This window comes from Macaca thibetana, chromosome 13 (assembly GCF_024542745.1).
Source record: "Macaca thibetana thibetana isolate TM-01 chromosome 13, ASM2454274v1, whole genome shotgun sequence".
Taxonomy (NCBI): Eukaryota; Metazoa; Chordata; class Mammalia; order Primates; family Cercopithecidae; genus Macaca; species Macaca thibetana.
Window position 1 is genome coordinate 92,575,901 of NC_065590.1, and position 19,724 is coordinate 92,595,624.

Sequence of the window (19,724 nt, forward strand, 5' to 3'; positions counted from 1 at the left end):
TGCTCTGTCTAAAATAACCTAACAAAGAGGCAGGGGAAGGATGGAGAAAGCCTGTGCAGTGTATGTGTGTGGGTGTGGGTGGGAGCATGTGTGTGTAGAGAGGTCCACTTTTAGCCCAAAGACCCCTTTCCCTCCTACCCAGCACAGGATCCAAACAATCGGACGAAGAAAAACCGTTTCCAAGGCAAAGAAAGCCGCTTCTCCCTACCCGTGATTTCCCTGCTCCCGAAACCCCAAACTCCTTTAAAGTCTCGTGGTCCCCATGGGTGCTGCGGAAGCGGCGGTGGCGAGTGGGTCCTGGGCTGCGCGTGGGGCTGCGGCTCCGCTCTACCCCTCGCTGAACCGTGCAGTGCGGCGCCGGTGCGCCACCAGGTCTGCGCTGGCCGGCCCGCCTGCTCCCACTGGACAGTCCCGGCTCGGCTCTGCTTTCCCACCGCCGCGCCGACGACTCTAAGTAGCCGGAGCAGCCGGTTCCAGGGCCCGCCCCAGGACGCGCTCATTGGTTGGGGCGGGTGCCCGAGCCCTGTCAATCTCCGCCGGCGGGGGAGGGGAGCAGGGGCGGGCCTCCAGTGAGCTCCGCTCCGCTCCGCCCCGCCCCGTCCCACGCACACCCGACCGCGCGCCGCCTCCGGGAGCGGAGGTGTGCGCACAGGCGGGGTTCGCGGCGCTTTCTGCCAGCCGCTGCTGCAAGCTTGCGCCCGCGCCCCCAGGTCATGCGAGCTGATTGTGACTGAGAACACAGTCCGCCCGCGTTCCGTGTTCCAGGAAGACAGACTCGGGCGGCGAAGCTGAGTCTAGGTATGGAGAAGAAACCCCAGGACACCCCAGTGTGGCCCAGGCACTGCGAGCGGTCCGGGGCAGGCAGCGACATTGTTCGAGGCGGGCGCCTGGGCCCTGCTGGGATCCCCCAGAGCCTTGGTTCCTGATGGCCCCTAGGCTGGTCCTTGGATCAAAGACCCTTTCCCAGACGTCTTTGAAATTGCTTCTGTGAAGTTTGGCTCCTCTTCTTTGACTGGAGTGAGGCTGCTGACCCAGAGCTCATGCCCGGTTTAAAAGGAGTTTGGTGTCAAATGCCACTCAAAAGCCTGAGCTTTGGCCAGTCCATTCCCCGGCTGTGCCTATGATATTGGCCTCCAATTTTCTGACTATAAGAGGAATACCTCACAACTCATGTGTATGAGTTCATACATGCAAGCAGAGAGTAGGTCGTAAAAGTGTTTTCCAAACCTCAGAATTGGGATTCCTAAGCAAGTTTTGCTTGGTTTTGTGGGAAAAGGGGGTCCAGCAGTAGTTAATGATTACATTTCTGGATGGAAAGTTAATGAATGAATGTGTTCTGAATATTGGGTGTTGAAAAAATGAACTTCGTATATACAACATTCTAGACCAATCGTTTCAAAACTTCCTAACATTAAGCCTCAAAGAGTTCTTAGACATCTGGTTCTGGTCCCAACGCTACTCATCTTTAAGCGTGGACTCCAGCAGCTTTTCTATGAAGCCTCTTTTCTTTCCCAGTGAGGAAGTTGATGCTTCCTAGTTGAACCCCCCACCTCTTCCCTACAAAATGAATTCGTTGAGAGTAGACTTGCATTCTGCACAACCTTGTATTCTGGGCCTCTTTCCCAATGCTAGCCATGCAGTGGGTTCCATCAGCAATTGTAAAAATGAAAACAGCCTGTATTGACCACTTATACGTGGGCAGGCACGTAAGAATAAATTAAGTAGACAATTTAATCATTATTCATCCGAATTGTAACAAACAGGGAAACAAAATCTCCAATACTAATGCCAGCAATCCATCCAAGCCTATGGGATACCAGATCCAGTCTTTCACTAGATTATAGTGTTTATTGCATAAAATCTTGTTTCAAAAAATGAGAAACTGGTGTTCCAGAGAAGTTAGCTGATTGGCTCAAGGTTACATGGAGACTGATCCATATTACAACCCCCCTTTTTCTTTGCTAGACTTTTCTGCTTGAATATCTTCAAACCACTAAGCCTTCAGTTTATGTTTACTTTCTGAAGGTCTCTGTACACCCCCACAGCCTCCAAATGCAGTGATTTATCAAATTAGATGCTAAAATATTACTGGAAAAAAGGGTTTTAAGTGATCATCTGTATACATTTGATGTACCTAAATCTTTTTAGAAATTTGGCTATTGTCCATGTGCTTGCAAGTTATCAGAAAACAAGTTGTCATTCATGGAACTGACCACAGGTTGAGATGGCCTTTTTAATACTTGCCGTAAGTAATAAACAACTCATTTTGGCTCTGAAGTCAAGAGAATTGAACAAGCAGCTTTAGAGATCAAGAAGTGAGTTATTGGTCTTGTTACAAACTGGACTTCAGGGCTGTCTGGGATAAGGGTATCTGAAGAATTTATTATTGACGTCTAAGAAGAACTCTTTGAAAGCAACTCAGAATTTGAATAACTTAAAAAAATCCTCCCTCCATCCCCAAGATCAAACCTTGTGCACAAACATTTACAGCTCATTTGCTGTGTTCTGTCCTATGTGTTCTGTTTCATTCTGCTCCAGACTACAGAGTAAGCAGGTCGTTCCTCTTTGTTTAGTATTCCAATACTATAAAGCATAATTAAGATAAAATGTTGTCAGTTATTGGAGATACAGTGCCTAAAGTTTAAAAATTTTTGCCTCTCCCTTTCCTCTCATTCCCCCTGCTAGGCTAAAAGGCTAACTGCTTTTGTAATCACATGGGAGGAAAAAGAACCTGGAGCCGCCTTGAAACATAAGGCAGGGAACACATTGACTGTGAGGCTTGAAATAAAGGGAGCTAAAAGTAAACTAAGGAAAATACATCTACACTTTGTCATCTTTTGGCAATTATCAGATAATAAAGTAAGAAATATACCAATTGAATGAGGGCTGCTGATTGTAGAAAACGTTTTATGTTCATCACAAAATACTGTTTTCAAATCGTTTTGACTTTTATTTTTTACTCCATCCTGCCTGCGTTTACAATGAGAAAATACAGTGCTATCAAAAGTAGAATATAGTTGTCCAAAACACAAACTCTGAAAGCCAACTAATTTGAACTCTTTTTCAACATTTATTGCTGGGTAACCTCGAGTCAGTTATTGAACCTTTGTGGGCATCAGGAAACTTCCTTATCTGTAAAAAAGAGATAATAACAGTGGCTACCTCACTGAATTGTTGTGAGTTCATACATGTAAGCATAGTGTCTGACACACAGTGAGCTTTCAGTCAAAGCTATCTTATTATATTTCTTGGTGGAAGACAGAGGTCTCGTACCCTACTTGTTTAGGACAGCTGTGCAGTTCTCTTTCTCCTTTGCCTCAGGCAAAAGGTAGCAATAGATAGTGTCCAAGGTTCCTTGACTGGGGTGTAGGACTGCTTCTGTGTTAAGGTGGTGAGAGCCCTGCCTATCCTTCAAATACTCTGAGACCTAAATCTCTGTATAGATTTCAGCGTGTGAGCCCCCCGGGCTAATCATGTGGTGGCAGGGAGTGGGGCGGGGGTTCCCTGAAGGATTTTTAATCGTTTTAAACGAACATTTCCTGGTGTGAGGAATTTGTATGGGAAAAAAGTTATGGGGAGTGATTAGGAGTCAGTCAAATATATGTGATCTTTTCTGCTAGTGCCATCTGGTGTATTCTCTCTCTCTCTCTCTCTCTCTCTTTGTTGCTTCTTTGGCACTATACGAAAAACTGTTCTCCAGATTTTACTGAACAGGTCCTTGGCTCAAACTGTCATCCTTTAAAATTGGCCCTGGAGTAAGGGTTCAGGAAAATTACATGTCCCACTTTATACTTTAATGAATCGAACTGTTCCGTCTCCCTAGGCAGTTAATATACCCCCCGATCTGAGCTAAAGAATACTCTGTATCCATCTGGATTCGAGTTGGTGATATGGCTTCACCAATCCCATTTTCCTTCCTTCTGGGCATCCAGCTAAATGACAAGTCCCAGCATGCCTGCAGTCGTTTGCCCTGTGCCCTGTGATTGAGTTCTGGCGAATGGAATGTGGGTGGAAGTAGAATAAGCCACTCCCAGGTGCCGCTCCTGAAACTGAAACTATTAACACAATCTTCCAGAGCTTTCTTTTGCCATTTGGCTGTTTGTAGAGGATTCATGGTAGGACTCCTAGGATCTAATAGATGGAGGCGCCACTAGAAGGAAGAAGGCCACGGCTCCTGAATGACTGTGTAGAGCTGATAATTTCCCCTCCCAAGAAAACTGCATTGGACTGTGAAGAAATAAATCTTCTTGGGTTAAGTCACTCCAAAATTGTGTGGTTATTTATTAGAGCAGTTAGCCTGTACTGATTGATATACTCTCCTTCATTTTAGACCTCTCTCAGAACAATAAAAATCCTCTCGCTGCCCCTCCCCGCAACACACACACACCTCCTCCTCTCTTTGTATCTGTTCTCACTGTCAAGCTAACTTGCCTGGAATCCCTACAGCATTTCAGCAGGTTCACATCACCTAGAATGTAAAGAAATAACTAATGAACACATCTGTCCCCTCTAGGTACTACCCCATATCTCCCTACTATTTGTTCTAGAAATTTTCACAGCTTCCATGTGACTTAACTTACCCAGCTCTCTACACATCTTGCCTGCTTTCTACTTTTATAGACCACAAAAATGGCCTGGGAAATCCCTCCCAGTAAACTCCTTGCAGCTGGTATCCTGCTCCCCTTAACCTGCATGCATGTATTGACACTCTGGCTATCAATTTCTTCTTCAGTGACCTCTTCCAAGTTTGACTTCCACATTTGCATGTTTTCTAATTTCTTTCCCATAACTGAGTGTTCGTATTAAAGTGTCTTTCGTGACTTCTTTTCATTGAACCATTAAAGACTCATGAATGCTCCCTGGGCAAAACCTTTAGCACTAATTGGTTTAATATTTTCTTTTAGGTGGATTATACAAAGATATCGTCACCTAGCATTCATTTTTCTCTGTGTCCTCTCCTGATTTTAGGAGAGTTCATGCCTTTTGTGTGGGCCCACTTCCCCATATTAGTGATGGTTGAACTTCCCTGGGTAGGCATGGGTCACTATTACAGACACACTGCTTGCTCTTCCTTTTCTCTGGAATGCCTTTCCCTGCCTGTCTGATCTAACCTCCACTCAAAATTTATAACCCCTCCAAGTGTCAGCCCCTCCAATCTATCTGTCCCCTCAGCCCACTCTAATTGAGACCCTCCTGTATGCTTCCATAGCACCATGTGTGTATTGGACACAAGATGTGTCAGAAATTTGTGAAAACACTTATCAAATTGAGCTGGCATCATGGGTTGACTTTCCTCTTTTTCTTTATTAATAGACTAAAGAATATTTGAAGAAAAGTGCAAAATCTAGTTCAAGTCTATATTCCCTTTGCCAAGTATAGGTTTTGGTGCAGTGTGCACTCAGTAAATACACCTTGCCTGACTCAATGCGCACATGAATAACGGTCTCTGTTTTATTTAGTTAGGTGTCAGTATTTGCGTTTGTTTCAGCTTTCACTAATTTGAATGCTTCGATGCCTAAGACATGTATTAAATCAGACAATGTGTGGGAAGGTGTGCTATGTGATGTATAGTGTTGGTTTTCCAGATAGTCCTCTAGCATCATCAGGGAACCTGATAAAAATGCAGATTCCCAGGCTCTATCCCCAAGCTACTGAAACTTAATCTCAGGATTGGCGCTAGGAAATTTGCATTCTGAACAGTCTTTCCAGGCATTTTGGATGCCGCACAGTAATTACAAGTCAAATGCTACTCAAATGTAAAAAAAAAAAAAAAAAAAAAAAAAAAAAAAAAAAAAAAGAAAATTCTTCTTAAGTACAGCAATAGCCCTTGAGGAGTAGGCACTTAATAAATACTTGGAATTTCATTCTCTAGACATCCTCTGGTTCATTTCAACAGCACTGAGGCTCATTTTAGACTTGCTCTTACTAAGCTGGTAAATAAAGGTATCAGTTTGCATTGTGAAGTCAAGTGGCTTGTTTAAAAGTCATATTGCAGGTGTATGGTAGAGCTGAGGATTTATCTTTTTTTCTCCTTGCTCAAACTCCTGTGCCCTGGCCCACTGTGCTCATAGGCTGTGGTTAGAGCAGAAACCTGCATTAAACAGGAAAACTTTCTGGTCCTAGGTGTCAAATTCCCTTTTAGGCTACTGACTGACCGATTATGAAAACCTTGGTTCTGTCTCTGCAAAGAGTAACTTTTATGCTCTTTGTGTTGCTTCTGGATTGCCCTTTTATTAGTGCCTTTGCTGGCCCCATCCTGGCAAAGACAAGTCCATCAACCTGGGCTCTGAATGCCACCTGTTTGTGCCCTCTCAAGAACCTCACACTTTTAATAACCCCTTCTCTCTACCTTCGTATATAACTCCACCTATTCTCCTAACTGCTTCCCAGTTGCATGGAATCATATTTGTCTCTCACATCTTAAAAACGTCTCCTAAGTGTACCTCTTCCTTGGGATACTCTCCCATCTTGCGGTTTATCCCAACCCAACACAGGCTGTCTTGTGCAGCCATCGCTCCATCACTGAGCAGCTCTCACCAAGGGGACCAGTGATATCATCAGCATTGAATGTGATGGATGGTTTTGGGTTCTTACCTTACTTGATTTCTGAGAAGCACGTGCACAGACAATAACTTCTTCCTTGTTGAGCTAGGCTCTTCCTTTCCTTCCATTGTACTACAGTCACTTTCCTGGTTTCCTTCAGCCTCTCTGGCTATTCATCTTACAACATTTTGTGGACTCATTTCCTTTAACTTCTTTCAATAGTGGTTTTCTTCAGGACTTCTTCTGTTTGCAGGTGCTCTTCTCAATGCATCCTCATTGACTGGCTTTTGAAAAGTCATATTGAAGGTGATCTTGTCTGCTTCTTTGGCTTTCATCCCATGCCTATCTGATAACTCCCTAATGGAACTATAGACCCAAATATCCAACTGCCTAGAAGACACATCCTTGTGGCTATTCCACAGACGTGGAAAGGCCAGGATGTACCAAGCTCTGAGCACTTCTTTTGCTTTTCTTTTTGTCTTTCATTTTGCTAATAGGCACTGTTGCCCTCCCAGTTTTGCAAGCCAGTGCCTGGGCATTATCTATCACTTTTCCCTTACCCCGGGCTACATATGGCCATGTCCAACTCTTGTTACATCTCCCTTATGCATAGTCTTTCTCATCTGTCCCCTTTAGTCCCTTCCTACAGCTCACCTTAGTCCCAGGCACCAGGCACTCCCATCTACATTGCTGCAGCTGACTACGAATTATTCCCCCAACCCCAACGTTGTTGTTCCCCATAGTCATCTCCCTGTACTGTATACAGAGTGATTTCTAAAATGTGCATTTTTTAGGTCACTTCCCTGCTTGAAACTCTCAGTAACTTTCAGTTGCCCTCAGGAAAATATTGAACAACCATATGGCAGATTCATGATCTTGCCCTTGTTTACTGCTCCACCTCATCTTTTGCTACCCACCCCTCTTGCTTCTTGCTTCAGCCTTTCTGATTAAGCTTGTTTGTTTGTTTTTGAGGCAAAGTCTTGCTCTGTCACCCAGGCTGGAGTGCAGTGGCATGACCTTGGCTCACTCCAACCTCAACCTCCCAGGTTCCAGCGATTCTCGTGCCTCAGCCTCTGGAGTAGCTGGGATTACAGGCGCCCACCACCACTCCCAGCTAATTTTTGTATTTTTAGTAGAGACAGGGTTTCACCATGTTGGCTAGGCTGAACATGAACTCCTCACCTCAAGTGATCCACCTGCGTTAGCCTCCTAAAGTGCGGGGATTACAGGCATGAGCCATCGTGTCTGGCCTATTTGTTTGGTTTTAACTATTCTCTGCCTCATTGAGAGCCTGTGCTGTTTCTTGTGTTACTGCTTATATTTCCTCTGCTGAGATTCTTTCTTCCAATCTTCTTTTGACAAAAAAAATTCTTTCTTCATCTCCATTTAGATTTCACCTCCTCCTGGTAGCCTTCTCTCACTTAGAAAATCTGCCTTGGGTACCCTGCTAGGTGGTCCCACCGTTCTCTGTTCTTTCCCTGTTATATTGTCACTACCTAGCTCTGTGTCTGTATCCACTACGAGACTGTAAGCTTTTTAGGGGAGGGACTGTGTCTGTGATGTTCCTACCAGTATTTCCATCATTGAGCACTATCCATGATACAAGGTGGAAGTTTAATACACATTGGTTGAGTACAAATGAATTTGAATTGATAGTGATAGCTTTTGGAGTCAAAGGTGCTTTCTCTCTCTCTTTTTCTATTTCCTCTACCTACCTCCTCCTTCTTAGTTAAATTTTCCTACAACCAATAGCACAAGGTAGGGAATCTATGGAAAACTTGCAATAAATGCATTGCTGATTGATAGAGATAACTTCATATTTTTTTAAAAAAGTAGATATGTGCTTATTTAAAGCAGTAAAGTGTCTGCTTAGATATGTGTTTCACTTATTCTTCTAGGTGTTTATTTCTGGTGTCATGGCACATTTTTATAGCTACCAATGATGATTTATTTAGTTTTCCTTGCTTAGTAATTATCTTTATCATAATGAGGTATTTATTTGTTTGCAAGTTGTCAAAATGAACCTAACTATAGACATAGCACATAATTAATAAAGTATGATTTTTCTTTAAAACGTGTACTTAACATGCCACTCCTACCAGCAAATTTTTAGCCCATTTCTAAATTACCAAAAGCAAGGAGCTCAATTTACGCATGTCCTCATGTTTCCTTTCCCTCATCCCTCTTGCTCTAATATTGTCTTAATTGTTCTCTGAGTCTTTGCCTTTGATCCTAGTGTCTGAGCTGGTTCTCCTGCCATAGGTCAGCTTTAGTCTGAGGGTTCTATTCTGAGTGCCTGGATTCAAATTATGACTCACCTACTTATTCACAGTATGGTTTTAGGGAAGATGCCTAGTTCCTATGTTCCTACGTGTCTCAGTTTATTCATCTTTCAAATATGAATAATAGTATTTTTCCTTAAGAGGTTTTGATGAGTATTAAGTAAAATAATATAGTAAAACACTTAGCACAGCATCTAACCCAGAATAAGGTGTTAGTAACTATCAGGCCTTTTTTTTTTTTTTTTTTTTTTTTTTTTTTTTTGAGAAGGAGTCTTGGTCTTGTTATCCAGGCTGGAGTGTAACATGGTGTGATCTTGGCTCACTACAACCTCTGCAACCTCTGGGTTCAAGCGATTCTCCCACCTCAGTCTCCCAAGTAGCTGGGATTACAGGCATGTGCTCGCACGCCTGGCTAATTATTGTATTTTTAGTAGAGACGGGGTTTCGCCATGTTGGCCAGGCTGGTTTTGAACTCCTGACCTCTTGGCCAGGCTGATCTCAAACTCCTGACCTCAGGTGATCCGCCCACCTCACCCTCCCAAAGTGCTGTGATTACAGGCATGAGCCACCACGCCTGGTCACTATCAGGTCTTTTTAAAGAATCCTACCCTACTGAGTCAATAACATTTTCTTTTTCTATATTCCTCCTTTTTTAACATTCTGTAGTATTTCATTATTATTACTCTAGAGCACATAGTAATAAGCTTAAATATTTGATTTAGAATCTACCTTAGATACTATCCATAATATTAACTTTCACATTTGATTTCAAAGCATTTATTAAGCTTGTCCTGTGAATCAGACATAGGACTTAGACCTGGGTTGCAAAGGTGCAGAAGACACATTCACTATTCCCAGTGGAGCTCACATTATATGTGGAGGGGTGGCTAAGATATGAACAAATGCAAACTAACGGAAGCAATAAAACTTTTTAAAAGCACAGAGGAGGGAATTATTAACTCTGGAAGAGATAAGGAGGAGGCTATTTTATAAAGAAGTTTTATAGAATAAATAGAATTTTTCTGACTAGGAAAGAGTGGAAAGTCCTTTCAGCTACGAGGAGCAGCATATATAAATTTCAAGAGTCATAAAAAATGTGATATTTTCACAAAAACACAAAGTGGTTTGATATTGGTAGAATGTGAAGTAGGCATGAATCAAGTCAGAAAGGGGTCCTCATGGCATACCCTGGGCCCATAGTGTCAAGTTTATACTAAAGAAGAAAGAAGCCAGAGGCAGGGAGACCACCAAAGGGGATGTGGTAAGAGACCAGGTGTCTTAGCCCATTTGTGCTGCTTTAAAAATACCATAGACTGCCTGTGTTAAACAATAGAAACTTATTCTCACAGTTTTTAAGGCTAGAGGTCCAAGATGAAGTGTGGGCCCAGTTGGTTTGTGGTAAGGGCCTGTTTCTTAGTTTGCATACTGCTGGATTTCAGACTTGGATGGGGCCTGTAGCTCCCTTGTTTTGGCCAATTTCTGCTATTTGGAATGGCTGTATTTACCCAATGCCTGTACCCCCATTGTATCTAGGAAGTAACTAACTTGCTTTTGACTTTACAGGCTCATAGGCGGAAGGGACTTGCCTTGTCTCAGATAAGACTTTGGACTATGGCCTTTTGAGTTAATGCTGAAATGAGTTAAGACTTTGGGGGAGTGATAGGAAGGCATGATTGGTTTTGAAATTCGAGGACATGAGATTTGGGAGGGGGCAGGGACAGAATGATATGGTTTGGTTCTCTGTCCCCATCCACATCTCATCTTGAATTGTATTCCCATAATTCCGACATGTTGTGGAAGGGACCTGGTGGGAGACAATTGAATCATGGGGGCGGTTTCCTCCATACTGCTCTCGTGGCAGCGAATAAGACAAGATCCGAAGGTTTTATGAGGGGTTGCCACTTTTGCTTCTGTCATTCTCTCTTGCCACTGACAGGTAAGAAGTGCCTTTTGCCTTCCGCCATAATTGTGAGACCTCCTCAACTATGTGGAGCTATGTGTTCATTAAACTTATTTTTCTTCTCAGTCTCAGGTATGTCTTTATCAGCAGCATGAAAACGGACTAATATAGTAAATCTGCCTTCTTGCTGTGCGTTCACATGGTCAGGGTAGGAAGTCATAAGTTTTACTGACTTTCCTTATAAGGCCACCGATCCCTTCATATGAGCTCTGCCTTCAAGACCTAATTACCTTTCGAAAGTCCTGTCTCCAAATACCAAATTCCAATGCACTGGGCATTAGAGTTTCAACATAAGAATTTTGCAGGAACACAAACATTAGTGCCTAGCACCAGGTAAGCCAACTTAAGGCTCCAAAATAAGGCAGAGATAGTGGAGGCATAGGGGAATGTATGGGTTTTAGATCTATGTAGAAAGTAGAATCAATAGTGATTAGTGATTATTTGGATACTTTTGATAATAGGATGAATTAGGGAAAATGATAACTTCTAGCTTTCTTGGTTGGACATCCAGGGCATACCTAGAATACCTGGACAGTCATGTTTCACAGACCATAATGCTACTCTACAAAAAAGGTATTTCTGCTCCTCTCTAAAATTCAAAATAAGCTCCTCCCCACCTTCTTGTCAATACTTGTCTTTCATTATTCACTAACAGATTTTCAATAGGGAAATAGCACTACTCTCTGCCTTCAGAGCTTTGATTTTGAAATTCTTTCCATGTGGCATGTGCCCTGTTTTTTCTACCTAGTCTATTCTTGAAGGCTACTCTAATCTTACCTTCCGGGAAAAACTTTCCTTAACCACTCAGAATGACACCACTGTCTTCTACTTCTGATTTTCACATATGTCTAATTGACTCTCTGTGGCAGATACAATGCCATGTTGTGGTCACCATTTCTCTTTCGAGATACACAAGGAGGTTTTATACCTCCAGCTTCTGCATAGTTACAGTTCTAACCCCATGTGCCTAAGTTATCACCGTTGGGAATGTGAGCAGATATGATATGTCATGTTAAACCTGAGGCAGTTCTGAGTGTTGGGAGCTCTTCCTGCTTTGCCTTTCTGTCCATATATTTTGAAGGAGGAGATCTAACATCTTGTATGATGTTAGATCTTGTATGATGAAAGCCATCAGAGGTGAAGTCATCTTGTAGAGATAATTGACTTCAAATTAGACCAGAACCAAACCTAACCAAAAAAAGCTTTATTTTGCTAAACTCCTGAGATTTGAGGATTAATCAATCTGTGAACACAGCAAAGCACAGTCTATTCTGACTAGCATGACTAGATATCCTCTTATGGGGTAGATATAAAATCATAGTTCTGTTTTTAAAATTTCACATTGATATTTTTGGTTCTTAATATCTTTTGAAGGAATTGTACATTTTTTGATGACTAAATGAAAACTGACATCTTAGATGAGAGATAAACTTACAACCAGTGTTGACAGCCCCATCTACCCCTGTTTTTCTCACACTTAAAAAAATTACCTTATTTCAGTTAACTCATAATCTTGTGTACCTGACTGCATTTCCTCAGTTCAGAAAATGGACAGTGTTCACTTGTCAGAATTTAAGAATGTCTCTTAGTTATGTTCCACTGAATTATACTTTGTATTGAATTATACCATGAATAGAAGAGAGATAAAAGGAATGAAACTTGTCTACTTCTGATTATTATTATAGTCCTTTGATAGAAGTAGGCATATGAATGCATAGTTTTTCTTTCTTTCTTTTTTTTTTTTTTTTTCAGGGATACAGAAATTCTGATCCCAGCCAAAGTGTTGTTAAGTGTTGCTATGTTACCAATAAGACTGGGCCCCACTTTTCTCTCTTATATATAACACAATCTTTTATTGCATTTTTTTAATATCTCTGTTTGGGTGTAATGCTACCAATTTGAAATGTGTATGTATTGCCTCCTGTCCTCAAGGACCTTCATCGAAATGGAATGTTTTAACTAAAATGAAACACTAACAATTTCCCCCTGCCCTGCTGTTTCATTTATAATAAAAACCCTGTGCATCTATAAGACTTTGATTTTTCACGTTTATTATCTCAAAAGTGATAGTTCAAAATTTATAAATAATGATACATGATTGAAAAGCAAAGGGGAAGTTCTGTCCGGATGACAGCAGCTATTCATAAAATCTTTAAGCAGTCTTCTTCCAGATTGAAATATTGGCAGAATCTCACAACTAATTCACAGAGCTGGTTTCAATAGAAAGTTTGAACCACAGTACTTTCCGTTTCTTTGTATTTTCTTGTTTTTAAATGCAAGCTGCATATTCAGACAAAATCCTCTTTTCTGATTATGATAAGTATGACTTTTAAGGCTTTGAAATATATATTTACAAATATATATTATATAAAAATATAAATATTTATATATATATTTTCTGCTGCAGTCTCTTTCTGGAATGGAGTATGATTAGTAAGAGGAGTTAGTTTTCCTTTCTTTTGTCAACTCTATTGTACTGAAAAGAGGAATACAGAATAAGAATCAGGAGACTTGCATCCTTTTTTAATCACGAAGTCTCTGAGTGGCTTTTAAACAGCACATGTCTTCTTATTGGACCTCCATTTATCATGTGAATTAGATAAGAGTCTGACTCCATTATGGGTCTCAACCAGGAGTACACATTAGAATCAACGAGAGATCATCCTTAAAACTTGCATTTCTGAGCTCCATTCCAGACCTACTGAATCAGAATGTCTAGGAGGGGGCTTGAGGTATTTGTAGTTTTCAAAGTTGGCAGGATCTGTAAATCAGCATACTATGGACACGGGCATTCCATAAAGTTTTGTTGGATAATGAGAGAGGTAGGAGTCTGGAATAATAGTTCAGGACAGGAAGGTAGACCATATAGTGAAGCCTTGCAGTAGGGACCAGGAGCAGTCGCGAGCAGCTGGATGGCTGTGGGAAAAGACCACCACAGTGCATGCAAGCTGATGAGCGGTCATGAGAGCTAAGCCACATCTCCTTTACCGTCTTGATTAGGCTCTGGATTTGCTTGCTTTTGTCTGTTTTACAGTGTGCATATGTGTGTCTGTGCTTTCAGTGATCATGATTTTTTCAAAGAATACATTTCTGGGGGATGCTCTGCAGCTTCCCAGTAGCTCTCTGGGTGGGGGAAAGTCCTGGCCTGGCTTCACTCAATTACACGACTTACCTTAAATGGATCCCCAATAGAATGATTATAGGGACATAATGAGGGTGTAAGCACACTGTGAATATTGGTAAGCCCGTCTTTTGTCAGGTGGTCAATTTCATTCAGTTCAGTCTTCATCAATGAATATTTCCAAGTGCTGTCATGTACAGTGAAAGTATGGGTGGGGATGGAAGGTAAAAGAGGGAGGAAACAATAAAACCTGGACTAGCAAGGGAGCAAAGAGATTTGCAAACAACGAGTGGAGGGGAGGTACTAATACCAAAGGAAGTACAGACAGAGCAATGAAATTCATAGAAGCCACTAATTGTGACTGGGTTTCTAGAGCCACTGTGCTCTGTAGGCAGTGGGAGGCTTTCTAGAAAACACACTGCCTGCTAGACTCGAATTCTCTTAACACTGATTTTGGCAGGGGTGGGGGTCATGGAGGAGGAGTCTCATTATAATTATTATTGTCTCCTTTATTTTGTTTTATTCCAAAGCAGTGGAAAATCCTTCCTTCTAATGGATTAATCTAAGAATGAGACAGTACTTTCTTGCCATCCCTGAGATGCTTATGTGTAGTCTTTGAGAGTCATTTTTTTCTATTTTATTTGTGTCTATGTCATTTTGTGTTGGAATGGTCTGTTTTCTGAAGGCAGGGACTGGGTCTTCTATGCCCCTTCCTCTCTTCGTTGTGCTGGGCACACAGTAAGTGCTAGTTGACTAAGTAAAAGCATGATTAATGTGGATCCATGGAATAGTAATGAGAAATTGATGAGGATGTTAATAACTAAAATGTATTTTATGTAGAAGAGATCAGGGTATGTTAATGTCTACACATATTTTTTCATTCTAGGATTACTCTGGGCTAAATACAAAGCAGTAGAATCTGCCCATTATCGACAGAAAAACTGAGGCAAAGAGAGGTGCAGTGGCTTGCAAAGATTGTATAGAATGCAAATCCACTAATAAGTCCTGATAATAACCACTCTCACTTGCATATCAGCCCCACACTGTGAGGTGGGAATCACAGAGATTATTTGCATTTTATAGATAAGGACCTCAGGCTTAGAGAGGAGAAAATAAACAGGACACATTGACAAGTACTGGTAGGTCCCTGACAAAATGCTCTGCGTGAATTGCTTAAGCACAAATCAGTTTCGGGGATGCTCTGTGGAAGACAAGGGGGTTAGGATGTGTCAGTGGGGTAGAAAGGACATGGAGTTGGTGTTTGTCCTAGCTCACCCATGGATTTGTTTATGTCAGCTGGGAAAAAAATGACTTCCTTTTTCTTGGCTTTAGTTTCTTTAACCACAATGAGAGAGATGGGTCAAGATAATTTGTGAAGTTGCTTGTAGCTCGAACATGCTGACTTAAATATATCTTGAGTATTCCATATTCAAACTGCTTGAGACCAGACATGCTCTGGATTTTGGAACTTTTCATATTTTTTAAAACATGCATATATATAATGAAATATATTGGGAATGGTACCCAAATCTAGACTTGAGATTTGTTTCATATACACCTTCTACACATAGTCTGAAGATAATTTCAAACAACATTTTAAATAATTTAGTTCATGAAGCAAAGTTCACGTACATTAAGCCATTAGAAAGCAAAGGTGTCATGTCAGCACTCAAAAAGTTTCAGATTTTTGAGCATTTTAGATTTTGGATTAGAGATGCTCAACCTGCATATAGAGATACCATATTGGGAAATCATGATGGGCTGAATCATTTTAGGATAATATCATAGTTACTGATATATATAACTCTAAAATTTCTTTATTAAAAATTCTGTTTAAACCAAATTATCTCCCCTGTAATCCTTCAATGTTGGGGGCACATCGAGGAGAGATGATTGGGACACAAAGTTAATAAGTGGAGCATTTTGTAATAGTTTTTGGTGTTACCTAATCACAGGGTGAGGGATGAAGCACGTGACACTGCCTTCTGGGCTCTCTTCTTACCTGTCATCAAATACAATGATGAAATAGAAACCAGTAACCCCAGCTCCGTGTGTTTTATAGGCTCAGATGAGTATTCAATTTCTGCATTTAAAAATAGGAATAGGCCAAGCGTGGTGGCTCATGCCTGTAATCTCAGCACTTTGGGAGGCTGAGGCAGGCAGATCACTTGAGGTCAGGATTTCGAGAGCAGCCTGGCCAACATGGTGAAACCATGTCTCTACTAAAAATGCAAAAATTAGGTGGGCGTGGCAGTGCACACCTGTAGTTCCAGCTACTCGGGAGGCTTGAAGTATGAGAATTGCTTGAACCCCGGAGGCGGAGGTTGCGGTGAGCCAAGATCGTGCCACTGCACTTCAGCCTGGGTGACAGAGCAAAACCCTGTCTCAAAAAAATAAAAAATAAAGATAAATAAATAAATAATAAAAAGAGGAATAAAATGAGCAGCCTTGCCCCTTTCCAGAGGATCCTTACGTTGATCATGTGGAATAATCTGTCTGGAAGTATTTTGTAAACTGCAGAGAGCTGTACGAAGTCTCCTGTGGATGTGAGGAATTATGACTGACTAACACAATCCAATGGCCTTGAGTATATTCATGTGGGGACAGTGGTGACCTACCGTTGCCTGAATTACTTGACTCTGGCCTATATTGGGCTTAGGAAAAAGAAAGTGAACCGATTCTTATTTAGTTTTATCTAAATCCCTCGAGTTACCTGGCTCGCTTCCCAGAACCTCATCAAAACGGAGCATGAGCCAGCTGGGTTGTCCATCCTGGAATGGAAAGGAAACACCATTAGGTCCTCACTTTCGCTGGGTGCCTGTCATGTTTAGAGGAATTTTATTCACCTGACCTGATTATCCACCACTGTGCATTATCACATTTGTGTGACCTTGAAGAAATCATGCCGCCCCCCCTCTAGGCCTGAGTTTCTTACTCTTTCAAAGTTTAGGAGGTTTGACAGGATAATTTTTGAGATGCTATCCAACCTCTTGGTTTAACAGGGTTTTTAAATAAGGGTTTGTTCACATAGAAAACAGCATTAGAGCCTCTCCAGTACAACTGTACTCAAAGCTAGCATTTCACTGTGCTGGCAGGAGAGGGGCTGCGCCAGGTGACCTCACACTGATTTTTTTTTTTTCTTTTCCGTTTTCTTTTTCTCCAGCTGAGTGAAATGGGCTGATGTGAACATGAGTCCCACTGCGCTCTCTGAGAGATGAAGCTGGTTCAGGAATTCTGAACGTGACCTGCTTAGTAGTTGCGAATCAGAAACCTCTGGGCAAAAATTGGAGTTGCTTCCAAGACAAGCAGGAACTCTGAAAAGCCTGCCCCAGTAAGGCTACTGGGCCTCAGCTACCCATATGTTCCAGGCCGTGGCACTGAACTCTGAGACATCATCAGATGTCTCATCCCTAACACATGACGGTCATTGTGTACTCATATGGGTCATTGCCTACCCATATGTTCCAGGCCATGGCACTGAACTCTGAGACATCATCAGATGTCTCATCCCTAACACATGATGGTCATTCCAGTGATGGAACTTTGATAATTAGATAAGAAAATTCATGAACATATGATATAAAACCAAAAGAAAAGCAAGAACATTGTTATCATCACCTCTGGATAGGGTTTTCTAATGAGTGGGGGAGAGAGAAGGGACACATGGGGGGCTTCTGGTTCTGATAAGATCCTTTTAATTTAATTTGAGTGGCATGTACAAGGGCAATCACTTTATGATTATTCATTTAAATATACATTTACTATTTTATGAATCTTTCTATGTCTGTGTTTACTGCAGATTTTCAAATACTAAAATACGAGATAGTGCACGTGAAGCATCTAAGCACCTGGCAAAACATAAGCATTTAGTAGATGTTTTTATTGAGACAATTGCAGGCAGGTAACAAGGCAGATCAAGAAGGATACCTCCAAATTCAGAATCAGGCCCTGTAGGACAAAGGAATTCAGATGCGGAAGGAGATGCCTTCAGAGGCAGCTATGTGATCAGTCAGGGTTCCAATATCTGTCCCTGATTCTTACTGTCAGTGTAGAAAATGTTATTCCTATCTGAGACTCTTTCTTTTTTCTTTCCTTCCTTCCTTCCTTCCTTCCTTCCTTCCTTCCTTCCTTCCTTCCTTCCTTCCTTCCTTCCTTCCTTCCTTCCTTTCTTCCTCCCTCCCTCTCTCCTTCCCTTCCTCCCTTCCTTCCTCCCTCCCTCCCTTCCTCCCTCCCTCCCTCCTTTCCTCCTTCCCTCCCTCCACCTTTCTGTCTTTTAAATAGGTTATTAAGTCCCTGCTATATGATTAATACCATTAGGTATAAAGTCAAAGATGAAAAGACAAAGTTTCTTTCCCCCTTTTTGTGAAGTCTGGGTAACAAACATGTAAGCAGATTGGTACTCTAATGTGTCAGAAAAGCCAAGCTATAATTTTTGAAGGTGCTGTGTTATAGGCATATGGCACATCCTCAGAAATTTTAGTTACCATCAGAGGGTCCTGTCAAGTCTGTGGAGCCCTGAGGTTCTAAGGTGGCTTCTGAAAAACAGGTGTGATGTTAATTGACAAAGCAGAGAGTCAGAAGACTATTTTAAATCCACAGATTTTGCAGTTCAACTAGAGTGCTTCTTTCCCCCCCAGGAATGCATAAGGAAGGGCTAGTGACTTAGGCTGAGCTGGGAGAGCAAGTTTATCTTGTGTGGGAAAGATGTGCTTACCTGCTCAAGTACACCAGATGTCCTTTAAACTATGTCTGAACATCGTCACTTTATGAAAAACCTCCTGGGATTTCAGAAGAAACCAATTTCCTTGATTTTAAATTTAAAAAATAAAACTATTTTAGCCTCCCTCAGAGATTGAAATATGCAGTAGCAGTAGTACGTAATAGCGGATTTCTATCTTTTATAAGATAACATTTCATTTATATATAATTTTTTCTTTAAATGTTTCATGTAGTTTTCCATGGACATTGCTGGATTTTTGTAACAACAGTCTCACCCTTTTACTATCCCACCAGTAAAGAGTGGATCTAGCTTTTAGACACAAGGATACTATAAGGGATGGTTTACTCACAGTTAATATGTGAATGCTAAATGAATCATAGCACTCATTTTTAAAACTTTTTTTTGTATATGCTAATCCCTAGTTCTAGAAAATGTGGTCTAAGTGTCTGGATGCATACCAAACCTCTCACCAGAAGCTTGGTGGAAAGAAAACTCTGGAGGCAGAGCATCAGCACCCAGGAACAGTCCTTAGACTTTGCAAAATGCAAATACACAAATGGTTGTCTTCTAGATATTGCTGCTCTCCTTTGCTTCTGTACTCTGTTTCCTGGCTCCCTTTCTGCCAGTCTCCAAGACATTCAGCTCCTCTTGCCGGACCTGTTGTCCCAGAATCCATCACTCCAATTGCTGAGCATCTCTTCTCTCTCAACTTCTTTCCTTAAATTCCTTCCTCAGTGATCTATTTTGTCCGCTTGCCTATGCCATGCACTTAACAGATGTTCTGGAGGATCAGATCAGTAAGAGACATTTTGTAGATGAGTCAATAGATCAGCAAAATGAAAACTTTTTGAGAATCTGCTGAAAAGCATAAACCCCCTCCACATGAAAAATTGCACACCCCACCTTAGAAAGTCCTTGTCATCTTGAATCATAGTGCACAGCATAAGAAGGCTTTTAAGAACTCAGTAAGATAGGCTAGGTGTTGTGGTTCATGCCTGTAATCCCAGAACATCGGGGGGCTGAAGCAGGTGGATCACTTGAGTTCAGGAGCTTGAAGTCAGCCTGGGCTACATGGTGAAACCCCATCTCTACCAAAAA

General features: G+C 41.6%; 1 protein-coding gene across 2 annotated transcripts in view; it reads right to left on the reverse strand.

The window, feature by feature from the left end:
• LRATD1 (LRAT domain containing 1) overlaps nt 1-19,724 on the reverse strand; it is a 912,369-nt gene that overhangs the window by 6,876 nt on the left and 885,769 nt on the right. The window contains exon 2 of one of the 2 annotated variants that reach the window (XM_050754043.1): nt 209-423. The gene's annotated coding sequence lies outside the window, so the exon portion shown is untranslated. Of the gene's footprint in view, nt 1-208; nt 458-19,724 lie in introns of those variants that run through there. The other variant, XM_050754041.1, reaches the window with a different exon arrangement.